A 20909-nucleotide genomic window follows, 5' to 3' on the forward strand; every position below is an offset into this window, starting at 1 on the left:
TGCGGGTTCGCTTATTTAACACTCTATAAGCAACTGAATTGTGTGAATATCCCAAGAAAATTCCTTCATCTGCTTTTGTTTGAAACTTCGAAAGATTATCCTTGAGATTCATTATGAAACACCTGCATCCAAGAACATGGAAAAATTTGACATTAGGTTTTCGATTATTGATGATTTCATAAGGAGTAACATTAAACCGTCTATGAATGAATGATCGATTTTGAGTAAAACATGCAGTTGAAACAGCTTCAGCCCAAAGATATTGAGGTAAATTCGAAAATGCCAACATTGTTCTTGCAGCTTCACATAATGATCAATTTCTTCTCTCAACTACACCATTCTGTTGTGGTGTATAAGGAGATGAAAGATTATGCGAAATTCCTTTTCCCACCAGAAATGTATCGAAGACATGATTTTTGAATTCAGTTCCATGATCACTTTTAATTTTTCAAACTGTCTTCTTCAATGAAACTTCCATCTTTTTGATAAAATCAATCATCATTTGTGGAACTTCGGATTTTAACCTGAGAAAAGAAACCCACGTGAATCTTGAAAAATCATCTACTATTACCAAAATGTACCTTTTCTTGTTAAGAGTAGCAACTGTTGAAGGACCACATAAATCTATATACAGTAGTTCAAGGGGTTCAACAATCTTCGAATCTATTGTGATTGGATGACCATGTTTGTGTTGTTTCCCTACTTCGCAAGCTACACACAAACTGTCATTATCATATTTAAGAATGGGTAAACCTCTTACCAGATCTTGTATGACAAGTTTGTTGATGTTTCGAAAATTGAGATGTGATAATCTCCTGTGCCATAACCAGCTAACATCAGCAGCAGCCTTCGAAAGTAGACACACAGCAGGTTTGCCTACAATAGGAACAATATCCAATGAAACATATCACCTTTTCTTTTTGACTTAAGTAAAACTTCCTTAATCTGGACATTCGAAATGACACTTCCTGCTTCATTAAAAAGAACTTGATTGCCAGTGCCCACAACCAGTTGTGAAACACTTATCAAGTTGTGTTGTAAACCTTCAACAAATGCAACTCTGTTGATATTGAAATTTCCATTCGTTATCTTCCCATAACCCTTGACTTTGCATTTGTGATTATTACCAAAATTAACCACTCCTCCATTTTCTAGGCTTCGAAAATCACGCAAGTTTTCCTTCTTCCCAGTCATGTGACGTGAGCAACCGCTATCAATGTACCACTTATTATCATATTGCTCGTCACAAAGTACCTGCAATCATTGGAAAAATTTAGGTACCCAAGCTTTGTTGGGTCCATTCATATTAGGTTTATGATTCAATTGTAAAGTACAACCATTAACCCAATCATATACTTTGGTTTTGAAACTATCAATAAATCTAACATTTTCATTCGAAGGGTCAGATATATGAGTTTTTATTATTTTTAAATTTTCACTAATTTCACCCTTCGCATCTTGAGTTTGTGATTTTTCACTTTTTGCTCTTGTGACCGGCTGCCAAACTTTAACTGATATATTTGACTCTTTGGATGATGAACTACCATTCGTTGAAGGATTAGCATATTTGTCATACGCCTCATGTATCTGTTCTTTCGAAAACTTACTTGATTGGTATATCTTTCCTTTTCCTTCCAACCAATGATCAATATTTCTCTTTGTTGTTATTCCCTTTGCATATGATACTTTGTCAGCTTGTTTCTTCAAAGGATTATAACATTTTGCTGAATTTGGAACATAATCAACTTTTGGTTTTGAAAGATATGATTCATGATAAGATGTCTTCTTTTGAAACTTTGAAGTTTGATTTTCAACCTTTTTCTGAAAAAAATTTCTTAGTATTGTAGATTTTATTTCATTTGAAACTTTTGAATTTTTATTTGAAAACGAAGCACTTTTCTTTTCAAAAATTTGAGACTTTGATTTTTCTTTAAAAATTTTTCTTCTTTTTGAAAAAGTTGTTGATCTCAATTTTGATGACTCAACAGTTTGCCAAAAAATTGTTTTTCTCGCTTGACGTTTCGAAATATTATTTTCCTTTGAAAAATTTTCAACTTGAGCTTTAAATTCTTTTGAATTTAATTTTATTGCTTTGTTAATTGTTTTATCATCAACTTTAACACCTTCTTGCTTTGTGGCCACATTTGCAGTTGGGACAACTTCCTTCTTTTCAACTTTTGACTTTTTAATCCATACTCTTTTTGGTTTATGATGTTGAAATTTATATGTATTCTTTGTAAGATTATTTTCAACTATACTTTGATCTGAAAAGAATCCTTCATTTGATGTTTGCATATTGTCTTCCTCAACCATCTTTTTGAATTCAGGTTTTATATTTTCAACATTACCTGTTGTTACGAAGACTTGATTTGGGAACACAATATCATCAGTGCATTTGAAGATTGGATAAACAACAGTATTCGATTCAAGAAAATGAGCACCTTTTTCACTAAGAATCTTCTCAAATTCTTGTGTATCCAAATAGACTTGATCAACAACCACTCGAGGAATTTCAATTTCTTTCAACCTTTGATTTGACTTTCTATTTGAATTTTCTTCCTCATTGTCACTATCATCAGTTTGACTCTCATGTATTTCCACAAACTCTATCACAAACTTTCGAAGTTGAGGGTTTATCAGTTTCAATTTTCATTAATAAATCATCACATTTTTCTTTCCCTTTAAATGAATTTGCAACATTTATGACAGACAACTGTGAACAATCTACATCTTCTAAATCACTAATTTCACTAATATTATCAGAAATATCTTCAATATCAGCAATATTAGTTTCACTATTAGATGTAGAATTCTCAGTTTTTTTCAAAATTCGAAATTGTTCTGATTTAGTTAAGGTTTCATTTACAATTTTTACTAAATCATCAGCATCAAGATAATCTTCGACTTTTGCAATTCCATATCTAAACCTATCATCTGGAACTTTGTTAAAATCATAAATTTCTTTTTCACAATCATATGAAATACTATCAACCTTAGCTCTATCATAAGCTAAAAAAGGTAGTAATTTTCTATGTTGTTCCTTACTAATTTCACATGAATGATGTAACTCAGTTAATTTTCCATACAATCTTTTTGTTGAATTACAAAAAATATTTCTCTGAGCTAACAACAAGTTTATTTATTTTCCTAATTTTTCTCTGTCCTCCATGATATTTGAAACTTTCAATTCAAAGTAATCAATCCTAGTGACTTTTGAATCCAACATTTTTCTCGTCTCTAGTAATTGATCACTTAACTTTTTTGCTTCATTGCTAGCAGACACAATGATTGAATCAAAGTAAGTAACAGTTTCATCAAAAGATACTAGCTCAGAATTATATGCAGAAACTGGAATGTTAAAAGATTAAAGAATGTTACGTACCTTGGTAGTCATGGGCGACTTGTCAGTAGACTTCGAAACGAAGCATTGCCCACACACTTCATCAGTCTGTTCGTCATCTGATTCCTCTTCCATTTTTGCATACATGGCTCCATAGGTTGGATATTTCATCTATTCATCATCTGAACCCGAAGACCATATTTGATATGTGCCATCCGATTCAGTTTCTCCATGAGCCACCAATGACAAATTCTTCGCTTTCTTCTTTACTTCCTCCAGTTTCTCATTGTAGTAAGCTTCATCCTTTGTTTTACTCTTCTTTTCTTCCTTCTTTCTCAACAGGCAATCTACTGCCAAATGATTTGCTCCATAGCAATAATGACAATTGATCCCTGTATCATCTTTCAGTACCATGTTTATTTGCTCCATCTCATTCTTCGAATTTGTCTTCATTTCTATTTTCTTTTCGTCCAGTTTGTTTTTGTTCTCAAAGCTACCCTTCAAATTTGATGACTTCTTTGGATTGAAAGGTTTCTTAAAAAAATTCTTTACTCTATTGTTTGAGTAAAAAGCAACAGCCTCATCATCAGAATTCATCAAAAAACCTTCTTCTTCATCAGACTTCAATTTTTCACTTTCTCTTTCTGAAACCTTCGAAACTAAAGCCAAAGGACCACCAAGACTTGCTATAGCTTCTTTAGCTATTTCATTAACTTCATTTTCATGAGATTTCAATTGATTGTACAAGTCATACAAAGTCGAAGTATCAAAACTCTGTTGATTTTTCACCATCATGCTCACACTTCTCCACTCCTTTCGAAGTCCCATTACAAATATCAAATTATACTCCATTGGTGACCTTATTATACTATAACGATTACAACGATAGATTAACTCGTTGAACCTATCATAGTATGCTTCAATAGACTCATTTTCTTTCTGTCTGAAATCTTTGAGTTCTACCAGGCATTGTTTCACAGATGTGATCTTTGTCTTTTCACTCCCTTGAAATTTGTCTTTTAGATTGTTCCAGATTTCTTTAGCTGTTTTGCATGTTCTGACATAATTGTACACAACAGGAGGCAACGCACCTCTTAATTCCCTCATGCATTTCTTCTCCAGACGTTTTAAACGCTCAGTTTGATTATCAACTTCTGAACTGCTTAAAAACATGCTGATTAGCTGAACTTGTGCAGGTTGATTGATTTCTCCTGAGATGCATTTCCATAATTCTTCATCCAATCCGTTCAAGTAATCTTCCATACGATCTGCCCACTGATCATAATATTCTGGAATAAGCATTGGAATTTTTGTTGATGATCCAAGCAAATGAGAAAATGATGTCATCGAATTCAGATTGAATGACGCCATTGTTGTACGGACAAAAACTTCAAGATGATACTAAACTTTTGAGAATTTTGAAAATCAAATTGTATAATTAAATTTAGAATTACACAACGAACACTCGATTAACAGCTATTTTTGCAGAATCAAATCCTAGATTGAGATCTAGATGAAATTTTCAAATTCAAAAAGGACGAAAACTTTTTGAATCAAACAGTAGATTCAAAAACCTTTTTGATCGAATGAAAATCAGATCACAGAAAGGATTCCTGCTCTGATACCAATTGATGAGATTTGAAATCGAGTTTAAAGATCAATTCACCTAAGAATTAAGAAAGAAGAAAAACGATGAACACGAGAGTAAATATAATATTTGTTTAGCTCATATTAAGCTTTCGATTTTACAGAGTACAAAAGAATTCTCTGTAAAGAGTATGTGAAAGTTAAGTACTCTCTCAGTACAGTCTCCTATTTATAGGCGTACAAAAGCATAACAAAATACTAAGGACTAGACATTAAGACTATTCAATAAAAATCCTTAGTAAATATAACATTACATCCGAAGACTCTACTTACGAAGACTAGAGAACTTTCGTAACCATACAACTAACACTTTGACTTATTACAACATTTATACCCTAACACAACTGTACGCCATGGAAGCACGTGCAGTGCAAGCTGAGCATGAGAAGTATGAGGTTATTAGAGACATGACTAAAATGGCTCAGTTACTGGCTCAACACTTCGGCATATGACCCCGCCACTATATAGGACACACCACGGAGTGTTAGGGATAGACTTATCTTACTAGGTCATTACGATATATGCTATGTACCCTGACTCTATGTTTAAGTGACTACACTACTCATAGAGTCGTTATGCTGCCGAACTAATATCACTTATGTATGCTCTCCGAGCAGAATTTTCATGTAACAAATGCGGATAATATTAGTGAACTTTTACGTGTTTTATTATGACGTTACAAATTGCTATGTGTTGCAAATCCATGATTGTATGCTAACTTGTAGAAGTACTTAAGTTCGTACCATGCACCTAGTCAGTAGGATCACAACCTCATAGAACCCACAAACACTCAACATCTTTCCGTTTCATGACAGAAAGATGCCTCGCCGACCTACTCGCGGAAACCCTGGACCAACCCCACCCGAAGTTGACTCCACTGCGTTCCAGGCAGCCGTATCTGCTGCGGTCACCGCAACTATGGCACAAATTCACCAAGGGAAAAACGGAGCGAAGCTTTGTGAGCAATAAGTTTAAACACTATCTAGAACAACGACCCCAGAAGCTCAATAAAACCTTTACGGTGGAAATGGCTAATGGGAAAACCGAATCCACGGGGGAAATCTATATCGGATGTACCCTAACCCTGAACCAACATGTCTTTCGAATAGACTTAATGCCTGTTTCCATTAGGAGTTTCGATGTGATTATTGGCATGGACTGGTTAAGCCCTCACCATGCTGAAATTATGTGTCACGAGAAGGCCGTTCGTCTTCACCTTCCCAATCACGAAACCCTAGTTATTTACGGAGACAAACCTAGCACGAACCTTCATCTTATCTCGTGCATCCAGGCACAAAAGCATCTACGAAAGAACGATTTGACGTTTCTGGCTCACATAGTGGATAAAACCAAGGAAGAGGTTAACATTCAAGACATTCCCGTAGCACGTGAATTCCCAGACGTATTTCCTGAAGATCTTCCTGGAGTACCCCCAGAGAGACAAGTTGAGTTCCAAATTGACCTCGTACCAGGAGCAACCCCTCTCACTAAATCGCCCTTCTGGCTAGCTCCTGCTGAAATGCAAGAATTGTCCACTCAACTCAGCGAACTCCTGGGCAAGGGATTCATCCGACCCAACTACTCGCCATGGGGAGCTCTGGTCCTATTTGTCAAAAAGAAGGATAGATCTTTTAGGATGTGCATCGATTATAGAGAATTAAACAAACTCACAGTCAAAAATCGCTATCCACTCCCACGAATCGACGATCTATTTGACCAGCTCCATGGAGCTAGTTACTTTTCTAAGATAAATCTACGGTCCAGATACCATCAACTCAAAGTCTGGGAAGAGGATATTCCTAAAACCACTTTCCGAACTCGTTACGGACATTATGAATTTGTCGTAATGCCCTTCGGTTTAACAAATGCCCCTGCCGCATTTATGGATCTGATGAACCGAATCTGTCGACCATTCCTCGACAACTTTGTCATCGTCTTCATAGACGACATCCTAGTCTATTCCCGAAGCGAAGAAGAGCATGACCAACATCTCCGACAAATCCTAGAAACTCTGCGATCAGAAAACTTATACGCAGAACTCTCCAAGTGTGAGTTATGGCTCCGTAGCGTGAATTTCCTAGGTCATGTTGTTAGTCAAGAAGGAATTCATGTGGATCCTTCCAAGGTCAAAGCCGTCAAAGGATGGGTGGTCCCGACAACACCCATAGAAATTCGTCAATTCTTAGGCCTAGCAGGCTACTATAGGAGGTTCATTCAAAACTTCTCTAAGATTGCCAAGCCACTTACCTCGCTTACACAAAAGGGCGTACCATTCAAATGGACGGACAAACAAGAAGTCGCATTCCGAACCCTGAAGCAAGCCCTCTGTAGTGCCCCGGTACTATCTCTACCGGAGGGAACGACAGATTTCGTAGTCTACTGTGACGCGTCGAATCAGGGCTTAGGTTGCGTTCTCATGCAGCATGGAAGGGTGATAGCTTACGCATCCCGCCAACTAAAGACACACGAAGTGAATTTATACAACCCATGATCTGGAATTGGGAGCGGTGGTTTTTGCTCTGAAGATTTGGAGGCATTACCTTTATGGTACAAAGTGCACCATCTTCACGGACCACAAAAGTCTCTAGCATATCTTGAATCAAAAAGAGCTGAATATGAGGCAACGAAGATGGGTTGAATTATTAAACGACTACGAGTGTGAAATCAAGTATCACCCGGGCAAGGCCAACATGGTAGCTGATGCGTTGAGTCAGAAGGAGTACTCTAATCGTCGTGCGAAAACTCTCTCAATAACCATCCAATCTCACCTAACTACTCAGATCGGGGTAGCCCAGTCAGATGCCATGAAGAGGGAAAACAGAGCAAGTGAAGCATTACGCGGAATGGAAAAGAACCTAGAAGTGAGAGAGGACGGAGTATACCATTTCATGAACCGTATTTGGGTCCCTAAACTCGGAGGATTAGGGAGGCAGTCATGAAGGAAGCTCACAAAACGCGATATTCCATCCATCCCGGCTCGGACAAGGTGTATTTGGATATTAAACAACACTATTGGTGGCCTAACATGAAGGCAGAAATTGCCACCTATGTTGGTAAGTGCCTTACTTGTGCCAAGGTAAAGGTGGAGTACCAGAAGCCCTCAGGATTATTACAGCAACCGGTGATCCCTGAGTGGAAATGGGAAGGGATTTCTATGGATTTTGTGACCAAGCTACCCAAGACGCCGGAAGGACTAGACACCATATGGGTAATAGTCGACCGACTGACGAAAGCCGCCCATTTCCTGCCAATAAAAGAATCCTAAAAGATGGAGAGACTGACGCGTTTATACATTCGAGAAATCGTGAGACTCCATGGAATACCAGTGTCTATTATCTCGGATAGAGACAGTAGGTTCACTTCACATTTTTGGCAATCACTTCAGAAAGCCCTTGGAACCCATCTCGACATGAGCACCGCTTATCACCCACAAACGGACGGTCAAAGCGAACGAACTATTCAGACGCTCGAAGACATGCTTCGCGCATGTGTGATAGACTTTAGGAAGTCTTGGGACATCCACTTACCCTTTGTTGAATTCTCTTATAACAACAGTTACCATTTGAGCATCAAAGTCGCTCCTTTCGAAGCACTATATGGACGTAAGTGTAGATCACCGTTATGCTGGGCTGAGGTGGGCGACACCCAGCTAGCAAAGACACTAGCATCGGAAAAGGTGCTAACGAGACTGGAGATCATTCGTGAAACCACGGAAAAGATAGTTCAAATCAGAGCTCGATTACAAGCATCGCGTGACCGACAAAAGAGCTACGCCGATAAACGGCAAAAGCCCTTAGAGTTTCAGGTCGGGGATCCAGTGCTGTTAAAAGTTTCACCTTGGAAAGGAGTCATTCGTTTCTGAAAACGGGGAAAACTAAACCCACGATACATTGGACCTTTTGAGATCATTGCCCGAATAGGTCCAGTGGCATACAAACTGCAGCTACCTGCGGAGCTAAACAGTGTACACCCTATGTTCCATGTCTCTAATCTAAAGAAGTGTCTATCGGATGAAACACTCGTCGTTTCCCTTGATGAGATTGAAATCAACAATAATCTCTTGTTCGTTGAAGAACCGGTCAAAATTATGGACAGGGAGGTGAAGCGTACTAAGCAAAGTCGCATCCCGATCGTGAAAGTACGGTGGAAGGCGAAGCGTGGGCCAGAATTCACACGTGAATGCGAAGATCAAATGAAACAAAAGTACCCTCACCTATTCTAGCATTCTCAAATCTAGCTTTCAAAAGAATTTCGGGATGAAATTCCCTCTAACGGGGGGATGATGTCATAATCAGGAATTTTTGTGCCTTGTAACTACAACACTTAAAGTCAAATTATGAATCCAAAAACATAAGGGCATGTATGATTCTTACTCTATGACAACAAAATTTCAATCAAATACACCATACAAGCACTACAAATAGTCAATAAGCAATTGGAAACCCTAGAAGTTCTTGTTTAGGACCATTTTGGACTAGGACTTTCTTATTGGGCCCAATAGACCAATAAGCTTCCAGTTTGGCTATCTTGGGCTTAGAACTCTTAAATGGGCTCTAATTGGACCCATTTCAAATTAATTCAATATTTTGGGCCATATTGGGCCTAGAATGAAATAGATTAATTATATGAACAATTTTGGACCATTTTGGACCATAGAATGAAATAAAATCACCCAACCTAACTATAACATGGGCTTAAGGGCAAAAAGCCCAAAAACCTCCTCTCACCCTCCCTATTCTTGGCCCAAGCCCAAAGGAAAGGAAGAAGTTGACATATTGCATGACACCTCACTTTTATATGGGGTATATCCATGTTTTACACTTCAAACATCCATGAAATATCATCTTTCCATGCAAGCACACTCTTCTTCTCCCTCTCTCTCTCTCTCATTCTCAGCCGATTCCAAACACACACACACACACACACACAATTCTCTCACAAATCTCTCAAGGAAACTCCCTCCACTCTTCATCAAGATCTCGAATTTTAGATGGTTTTTCAAGAAGATATTTCCACAAATTCTTCATCTAAGGTAAGATTATGCTTGGGTCTATGATCTAGATTCTTTGTTTTATCAAAAATCTCTTTCTAATCGATGCAAAAATCATGATCACTCTCTTAGAAACTCCCTAAGTTCGAAGTCAACAAGGGAAGACTTGTTAGAGCCGAAAACGACATCAAACTTCTTCCAATCTTCTCCAAAGCCGAAACCCAACTCAAGGTGAGCTTCATACCACCTATTTTTTGGTTTTTATAAGTTTTGTGGGGGAGAATACAAGCAAATGTGTAGATCTATGAGTATATGTATGCCTTGTGTGATTTCTATGCTTATATATATGATCATGTGATTGTGGTGTTGGTACTAGTCAAAAAGAACTTAGAAACCGAGATCTACAATATGTTGAATGAAATAAGTATAACTTATATTATTTCACACAAATCTAGTCTAGAAAAATAACCAAGTTGGTTAATATGAAAATCTTTGGGCTTAAAACCCATTTTTGGGCTCAAAATGCTAAAAATACAAAACTAAAGGGCCCAAAACGACAAAATATAAATTCTGAAGGTTGAGATGAGTCAAAATAGTTTCTAATATGTATTTTCTGAAAATTTACACTTTTGAAGGGTTAAAATGTGAATTTTTAAACATAATGGGCCAAAAATGGACTTTTCGGCCCAATAAAGCCCCAAATTGCGAGATTTTTAATTTGGAGGGGCTGAAACTGCACATTTCTGTAAAATAGGGGACTACTAGTGTACCAAGTCCAATTCAAGGGTTAAAAATGCTTTTCAAATTTAAAAGGGATCAAAGATGTACAAATTTTCCATTTTGGGTTAAAATTGTAAAAATTGCGAAAATGGAGGTTTCAGCCGAGAAAATATCATTTTGAGGGACTAAAACTGTTTATCAAGTAAATTTGGGCTGAAAAATGTCTTTTCAACAAGTTTTGATATTAAGGTGTCAATAAAAATGGTTTAAGGACTAAAATGGAAATTCATTTATATAAAGGGTTAAAAGTATAAATTTTATCCACGACGGGGCATCAAAGAGAAAAATTCTAATATTGAAAACAATAAATCCTTTAAGATAAAATACGAGTACCACCACTACCGGGGAAACGTAATACACCCTCAACACCAAAATCGTTACCAAACGAATTGATTCGGTCTCGAATCAATAACGAATCAAAAATCAATAAACTATGATACTTCAATACACACGCGGAAATGTACGGGAAGTCAATACACACGCTGAAATTCACAAGAGGTCAATACACCATCTTTGGGCCCAAAAGTTTCAAATCGTGCTTGTTGGGCATAGCTAGCTTAATGACATGATCTTTAGGCCCGAAGGAAACGCGCTTACATGTTGTTGGGTCTTATACGATCTAATTCCGTGTAAAAGGTCTTTCAATAGCTTTTGTGTTGTTGGGCCCCAATGGTCCTTTGGTACTGCTAGTAAAGTCAAGAAGTGAAATGTGAGTCGGGCCAAGGGCCTTTCGCATCAATGATAGCCTTGAACGACTTATGGAAATAACGGGGGTTTCGCACCCTCTTTTCTCCTAGGTTGTGGGGCTATGAGAAGTCAGGGTGGTTGGATTAAGTGAGTAGTACGGACGACGCCTAAGGGATCGTTTGTATAGTTGTAAGCTAGTCATTTTATTTAATGCGTGATTATAACAACTCACAACCCATAATTAATCCAATGTCACCTGGAATTATCGAATACAAACGTCGCAATGGCATAACAATATATAAAACACGTAATTTAAAGTATTAGGAGAACATCGGGTTCACCTAGGGATTTCAACACTTACACCTATGTGATGCATACAAAGTCTAACAATTATTCACGCTTATAGAAATCAACAAGCATATTTACGGATCTTCACACTTTTTCTTACTTACAATAATCTTTTCAGAAAATATCGGATTTTCTGGTGGTTTTCAAAATAATACAAATCATTAGTTTTCAAACATTACTTATGAACTCACCAACATTTCATATGTTGACGTTTTTGCAAAATACTTGTGTTCTCAGGTAACAGGTAAATCGAAGGAAAAATGTATCCTGTGATATCATGATGTTTTGTTTAATTAATATCGAAAGGTTTATGTTTTGGAATTGTAATGTGTAAAAACAATGTACTGAATGTAAACACTGATGGTTGTAATATTTCAATGCATGGTGACGAATGATGTTATGATTCATGTATATTCATTGTGATGGTATTCAATTGAGTCACAATAGACCTCGGACGTTTCCGCCGTCTAGTTTGGGGGTGTGACAGAGAGACAGGAGTATAAGACTAATAGGACTTAGTCAAAGTACCTACTCGGACAACGTGTTTACGTGTTTCAACATGGAGAACTCCAAGAAAGGTGACCTACCCATCCAAAGCAATACCAAATTGAGTAAGACTCAGAGTCCGAGTATAGAGGCTGAGAGAGCAGAAATGACTAGAATACCATATGCTTCCGCAGTTGGCTCGATCAAGTATGCTATGACTTGTACTCGCCCTGATGTGGCCTTTGCTTTAAGCATGGTCAGAAGTGATGGGTTTTGAGCATTCTAACACTCCTATGGTGTACATGCAACACTAAAAACCTTGAATCTATGTTTGACTAAGTTACATGCAAATAATTATTTTTCCAAGGTTCTTATCCTAACTAGCATGGCATGGGGTACTTGAATCAAATAAAGCTAGTAGAATTACTTACCTTGTAGTCGTAGTTGATTGCTTGGAGTTTTAGAGCCTAGCATGAATAATGTAGATGCCTCAAATGGAAATCACAAATCACCAAAAACCTGGAAACTTGAGAGAATAGTCACAATCTTTCTTGAAATTGGCCCTCTCAGTATACTCACTACAACTAGTGTGATTTCAAGAACCAAAGCTTCCTTTATATAGTGTGGTGGAATAGGGTTACATCCATGTAAACCCTAATACCCATGTCTTTTTATTTCCATGAGATCCATGGGTTAAAGCTCCATGGAGTATCCATGGACTTTCCATGCAAGCCTAGCCCATTCAAAATAAGCATTAGTCCACACTATATAAATACAAGAGCCCATATTTAATTAGTCATACATTTGATCTCTAAATTAATTATAGATCATTACTAATTAAATAATATGATTTTATATTAATATATTAGAACTTATAATATATTAATAAACCATAACTTATACTATTCTCAAAAGATTATCCATAAATTGTTCGGGTGAAGTGCAACCCAGATGGACCATGTCGGGTCGGGTCAAGTACATACCAAATATAGTTATGGACTTAGACACTATATCCAACAGTCTCCTACTTGGATAAGTCTAATAACTAAAGTTGCAAGTATGACTCTAGGAACCGATCAACAATTGTAGCTCTTAAAACTCTTTTGAACTATGAAGTGCCATTTTTGTTAAGTGATCGTATAATCCTCTATTCTGGATATCAGCCGGACAAATACATGGAACATGGTCTTGCTTATTGTCCAACATTTGTTTCCCGATTTCCGATTTGTTTGATGTAGAACTTAACTGAACACATCAATTTAATTCTGACCGGGCCCGATACATAAGTCAAAACAAAATGATCGAGGGGCCCAGATATCGCTTCTAATCCTAGAAGGAACATAAAAACTTCGACTCATATGTTTGCTCTACTATTTGTTGAATTACACACAAAGGCACGGTTTATAACATCGAGTTACCAATACGTTTTCGTGCAATCTATGCATAACCAACTAATAGGCAACAAATCATATCTCTAGGTTTGAAGACTTATATGATATTACCGTCTCACGATCACTCGAGATAAATTCCATGAAGTGATACTAGTGAGTGTGGGTTGAATCTAATACTCAGAACTTATGAGCACTCATGAGTGTTGTAGCCCCGCTTTGTCTAACATCTTAGACATCTACAAGCCAACCCATGAAAATCTTGATTCATATCTACTTCCAACATATGACCGACTGTGGAGAGTTTGAATAATATGATATAAACCATAACATAATTATTCTGGAAGTCAAAACATGCAAAAAGAAATAATAGTAAACGATTGACAAGAGATAGCAACACTTTATTTATAAATAACAACTTTTATTTATCATCAACTGTCAATTACATTTTACAAATTTCAAGATTATCAAACTACTAAAACTAATATCATCCTTCATACCAATGCTCCGAGCATGCTGGAGATGCTTAACCCGAGTCAGTCCCTTCTTTAGGGGATCTGTTGGTGTCACACCCCAGAACCACACGGCGGAAACGTCCGAGGGCTCGTGTGACTCAAATTGAATATCATCACAATGAATATGCATGAAACATAACATAAACTTCACCATGCATCAATAAATTATAACTGACATTGTTCACATAAACTACATTATCTAAATATTACATATTCATATCATAATTGCTTGAAAGTTTTCAAAAGCATAACACCCTAACATACTTGGTACTACTCCCCAGCTTACCTGTTACCTCAGAATACAAGTTATTTTGAAAAATGTCAATATATGGAATGTTGGTGAGTTCATAAGCATCGTTGTTTTAAAAATGTTTGTATAGTTTATAAAACCCAGAAAATCCGATATTTTCTCAAAAGACAATTGTTTTTACCAAAGTGTGACGATCCATAGTTTTGTACATGAGTGATTTCAAAGCGTGTATAAATGAGAAGTATTGCATGATAGTTATCGAAAAGTACGAGTGAATGGTGTTGATTTCCTCGAAAAACCCGATGTTTTCCGATAACATAAAATAATATAATTGTTTCGAATTGTTATACCATCACAACACTTGATTATGCTTTTCCTTGATTACTCGGATAGTATTGGATTTATTTATGTGAGTCGTTATAACCATGCATAATAATGACTAGTTCGTCTGTCTTGGCATTCTAACGAACGCTGGAATTGATCTTAAGATTTTGTCACCGTAGACTGGCCGAGTCTAACTGTAGCGAGCAGCTGAGGTGTGGGGGAGTCACCCCCGTATACATCTATACACAAACTCTCGCTCTCCCTCCAGGAGACTTTGATTATAACTACAGACTACAAACGACCAAGAAGGTGCCGTCCGTTATTACTCACTGAATCAAATTGAATTTGATTACCATTGATTAATGACTTGTATTTGTTTACTGAATTGAAGGTAAGCCTAACAAACGAGAAGAAGAGGATTACAAAGTCTTGCTAATTACGTGTAATATTTAAGGTTGTTGGGTATACGAAGGACACAAAGGCCCATTTCACATTTAATTTATTTGGACCTTACTAGCAATGCTAATGGGCCACTGAGGTCCAATAGCACTTGAAAGCCATTGAGGGTCCCTTAGACATGTAATTGGGTCACTGGAGGCCCAATAACATTGATTTTTTTATCGTTGGGCTCAAAAGTTATGTTAATGGGTCGCGAAGGCCCAATAAGCATGATTTGAGACTTTCAAGCCCAAATATTTGAATGTTTACTTGTTTTAGGTATAGTATAATTGTTGGAAAGTTTGATTAAACGATTGTTAATTTCATATCGGCACAAGGCCGGTTATATTTGGAATTATACATATATTCATCTTTCTATTTTCATGAGTTTTATTTGGTATTTTTAACTCAAATATCATAATAATAAAATAATTGGTTCAAAATACTGGTTTGACCCTTTTCAGCCATTCTTTAATAAAAACGACATTTTTAGTCCCTTATTAAAAAAAAAGACATTATAGGCCCTTAAACCATTTTCTTGACATTTTTGACCCATAGACTTGTTTAAGTGATGTTTTAGTTCAAAATTTACTTTTTTTCAGTTTCAGCCCCTCCAGTAAAGAGTTTTTCAGTTTAAGCCCAAACTTTTCACAACTTTTACATTTTTGGCCCAAATCCAAAATGTTTACATTTTTTATGCTTGTTTGGAAAATAAATCATTTTAACCCCTGAATTACTTTTGTTTACCCTTTTACCCCCTGTTTTGAGGAGTTAACTATTTCAATCCCTTGAAAATTGTATTTTTGGCAATTTTTGGCTCAATGGGCCGAAAAGCCCAAAATTTGGCCAATTAAGCTACAAATTACATTTCTAGCCCTTAAAAGAGTATGATATTCATAAAAACATTTATTTTTACTGTTTTGACTCTTTTAGTCCTGAAGAAAATCGTGGATAGCAATTTTAAACCCAACTTTTATTTATTTGACAAATTAATTCCAAAAATGGATTTTATGTTGTAACATGCTTATTATAACCTTAGATAGTGTTGAGTTGAAGACTCGTTTGAAGATTGCGTCATTGGGCTCGACTGTTAGTCCATTTGTTTTGTACTCCGGTTTTGGGTCTGTCCAACCGTGAGTTTGCTAGGTTTACTATATAAAGATATGCTTGCATGCATATTAGGTTAACAATTCAGAAGTAACAATTACGATAGTATTTCAGATTTCTTTTATCGTTCTTGTAAACCTCCAACCCTCTACAGTTGATGTTCTTGATCGAGCTCTTCTGAGGGTTTATTTATAATCATTCGACACGTTTGATTCATCTTTGAGTTGTTCTTTATTTTGCATTCGTTCTTACTGTTTAATATTTATTTACATGTTTAAGATTTAATCGATCTTCAAGATTAAGTTTTAATCTCATCAATTGGTATCAGACCAGGAGGCTGTGTAATCGATACACTTCTTTTCTGTGAAAAGGTTTCAATTAGGGTTTTTCCGCAATTACTGATATTTATTGGGCCGCCATCTCATTATTGACGTATCTTGATATTTATTATTTTGCCCTAATCTGAGTTATTACAAGTCTGATCTTTGAACAGGTTTTTCAATCATAATGGACGAGTCGCAATCGAATCCCATCAATATTTCCAACAGCATCGGTTCAACCATGAAGATTCCCATTCTATATACCCATGATTATGAAGTCTGGGCGCATCACTTCGAAGACTACATTATAGGATCTGAGGATAATGGATACCTCATATGGGAAGCAATTATCAATGGACCGTTTTCTCCCTCTGCAACGTCGAGGATTATTAAAACTCAAAAGGAGTATAATGATCTGCTGAAGGATGTTAAAGATATTGCGCAAGATGAAAAGGACAAATTCCAGTGCAATATCAAGGCGCTAAGGTTGATCAGATTCGCCCTTCAGTCCGACACCTTTAGGTTGGTAAGCTCATGCACGACGGCAAAGGAAGTTTGGGATAGACTTCGTGAACTGTACTCTACAGACGAGGATCTTGAACACTCTATCCAAACCTTGCTCTTATCTGAGTTTAGAGAATTCAGGCAAGGAGCCGAAGAAACTGTGACCCAGACGTTCCATCGCTTCAATCATCTTCTCAGCAAGATGATCAAACATGACATCGAAAGGAAGCTTATCGAGCAGAAGGTTACGTTTCTAAATGGTCTAAGGTCAGAGTGGAGAGCAGTGGTGTCTACAGTCAAAGCCCATGAACAGTTTAAATCTTATTCTTTGGCGAAACTGGTGGGTATTCTCAAGTCCTAGGAGAAGATTGTGCTGCAGGAAAAGAACGTTGTTTCATGCCTAGGTTCACTGGCCCTCCTGTCAAAAAGTAAAGCTGTGATGGAGGATGAAGACTTCAACTTGGAGGAGTATGACCTCACGTCTGAGGATTATGCTATGATGGTGTCTAACCCTAAGAGGTTCATTAAGAAGAGATTCCCCAGCAACAAAAATCGAAACTGGCAGGGGAGTTATAGTTCATAAAAGGTTAACAATGAACCGAAGGTTGAAGAGCCCAAGAAGGAACCGAAGGCAGATGGTGATTCTGGAGTAAGCTGTTACTACTGTGGTGGGAAAAACCACTATGCTAAGGATTGTGTCCTCAAAAAGATGGCTGAAAAAGATGAGGAAGCTTTGCTGCAGAAAAAGCTCGATGAAATGAGGAAGAAGAAATCTACCACTAACCCTTCCATGAATGCTCTAATTGTGCAGGGTTCGGTTGCTGATGACGAGTTCGGTGGCGTGGAAGTTTGGTCAACCGACTCCGAAGACGATGAAGTGAGGAAGCCTTCGCATGGAAAGGCTTGTGTGGCTAAAGAGGAGAGCAGTGGAGGCAGGTGCTTGATGGTGTCTGAAGTATCTCAGATGAGGGGGTACAACGCTGATGGTGGAAGCAATGAACCGAAGGAGCAACCAGATATGTGCTTTACGGCCAAACCGCTCAGCATGCAGTTCAACGAACTCGATGAACTGATCAAGAAGGTACAATCGGTTTTTGTTTCATTTAAAGTACCACAAAGCTCCTATGAAAAAGAACTAAAAAGTGTTAATTCACGAATCTCACATCTAGATAGTAGTTTAACTCAAACTCGAGTCACCAATTCTAACCTAACTGATCAATTAAGCAGGGTGTCTTCGAAGAGTGAGGAGCGGCGCATGTGGATCGAGTTGAAGGAGTCTGAATTAGTTAAAATAAAAGACAAAAACATTTATTTACAGAGAGACAATTTAAAGTTGTTAAAACAGCGTAATGTTTTTTGTTTGATTGCAAAACGTCTTTACACTAATATTACTCAGCTTCACTTGGATTGTGAAATAGGACAAAAGATCCATCGCATGATTTTGCCCTTCCTTGAGTTTAAGGAGGATGAAATTGATGCTGAAGCAAATAATTATGAGAGTGTGATATCATCTGATGACGTCAATCCGACCTATATGTATGGACTGGACAAAATTCAATCTTTCATTAAATCCAAGGACCACAAGGACATGCTCAAAAACCTTTTGGATGAAAATGATAGACTTAAACTGAGAACCGAAACCATACAAAAATTTGACTCTTTAAACGCCAACTTGAGCTCAGAAAACAAAATTGATGTTGAAAATGCATCTGAGCTTAATGAGGATGACAATATGAGTGAAATTTCTGTAGAGGACACAGTTGACTGCTCAAAATTCGTGAAAAGCGAACCTGAAAACCACAAGAATCTAATTTCTAAAAATTCTGTGGAGTTCGCTCGATTGTACCAACAAAAGTCCCCGATCTTAGCAGAGAAAGCCGTTGTATATCAAAAGGTCAGGACCACTCCAAATCAAGTGTACAAGGTCTCAGGAGTAACCGAACATCAGACTGCTGAACTCACAGCTATTGTAAACGAAGATAATGCTGATGGCTGCGATGAGTTCTTTTGGTCAGCTCTGATCGATAATGTAGATGAAACGGTAGGCTTGTCAGAAAGGACTTCATGGATTAGTAAAGGTAGATACATACCAGAACCCTTGAACAAGCCAGATAATTTCGATGTGCCAAGTACCAGTGGTACGAAAGACATTCCTCAAGAGAATGGAAGCTCAACAAAAGAAGATGTTCCCTCTAGTTCGTCAGTTCAAAGTGAAACTCCCACAGTCCAAAGTGAACCAGCCAAGGAGAAACCGAATATGAAAGCCAATATCCATCATCAACCGAAGCAGATGAGGAATAAGAAACGTGAAAGGAACCAGAGATACAGGAAGAATCTCTCTGAAAGGAAACAATTCTGGCAATCCCAGAATGCATATTTCTCACATCAAGACAAGAATCTGAAGTTTGAGAACAATGCTGTCAAAAAGCATGAGAGTCACAACAACCGAAAGCCAAGGTTCGGTTCGGAAAAGAATACCAACCGAAAGCAAAGGTTCGGTTCTGAGGATGACTCCGACCGAAAGCCAAGGTTCGGTTCACAGAACGACTTCAACCGAAAGCAAAGGTTCGGTTCTGTAATCAAAGGAAATCAAAACTCTAAGGTCAGTCCCCCCAATGATCAAAAGCAAAAGGGTCACCTAGAGTCTCCAGCCAAGAAGTCATCTCAATCTAAGCCCACTCCTTCTCATTCATCTAATTCATCTAATTCTTCCAATTCATCTCCATCTTGCTCTAAAGCTCATTCTGTTAGTTCTCAAAAATCTCATTCGTCAGCTGAACAAAAGGGCAAACAGAAGGTTTCTGCATCCAAACCAGAGTCTAAAACGAACGCACCTAATCCTAGTAAAATAAAAGTCTTTACCATTAAAAAGAAAGATGAAACAACACTCATAAAACGAACATATCTTGTTGACATCTCTCTTACTATTCCTGTTCCTGTGAAAGGCTCACGTGGACCCAAGAAACTTTGGGTTCCTAAATCTGCTTAATTTTTGCAGGTTATAAGTGACGAGTAGTTTGACGAAGAATGGTACATCGATAGTGGCTGCTCGCGTCACATGACAGGGAGGAAAGAAGAGCTTAGGGAATACAGGTCTCTTACAAATGGTGGCAACGTCAAGTTTGGAAACAACTCTTTTGGCACCATAAAGGGATACGGAATGATTACCAATGGTGATTTAACTATAAGGAAGGTGGCTTATGTGGAAGGACTGCAACACAACCTCATCAGTCTATCTCAGCTTGTTGGAGGTACAGGTCTCAAAGTCTCATTCGACGATGAAGGTTCTGAAATTATCGAGAAGAAGACGAAGAAAGTAATTCTCAAATCTGAGCGTAAGGGTGAAATGTTTCCTTTAAACCTCAAACCCATCAAGGGAAACCCAGCTATATGCCTGTTATCAAAAGCACAATCTGACGAAAGCTGGTTGTGGCACCGAAGACTCTCTCATCTCAACTTTAAAGATATCAACAAACTTGTCACTGGAGGTCATGTTCGAGGTCTTCCATTGCTCAAGTTCGAAAGAGATCATTTGTGTGCTGCATGCGAAATGGGGAAGCAGAGTCGTCAAAGTCATCCATCTATAATTAACACGAAAGTTGTTGAACCACTCGAATTACTTCATATTGATTTGTGTGGTCCATCATCTATCGAAAGCATCGGTGGTAGCAAGTATATTCTTGTTATTGTTGATGACTTTTCGCGATTTACATGGGTGTTCTTTCTAAAGCTCAAATCTGAAGTGACTCATAAGCTGAAAGTGTTCATCAAGCAGATTGAGGTAC

The sequence above is a fragment of the Lactuca sativa genome, chromosome 9, assembly GCF_002870075.4.
Source record: "Lactuca sativa cultivar Salinas chromosome 9, Lsat_Salinas_v11, whole genome shotgun sequence".
Taxonomy (NCBI): domain Eukaryota; kingdom Viridiplantae; phylum Streptophyta; class Magnoliopsida; order Asterales; family Asteraceae; genus Lactuca; species Lactuca sativa.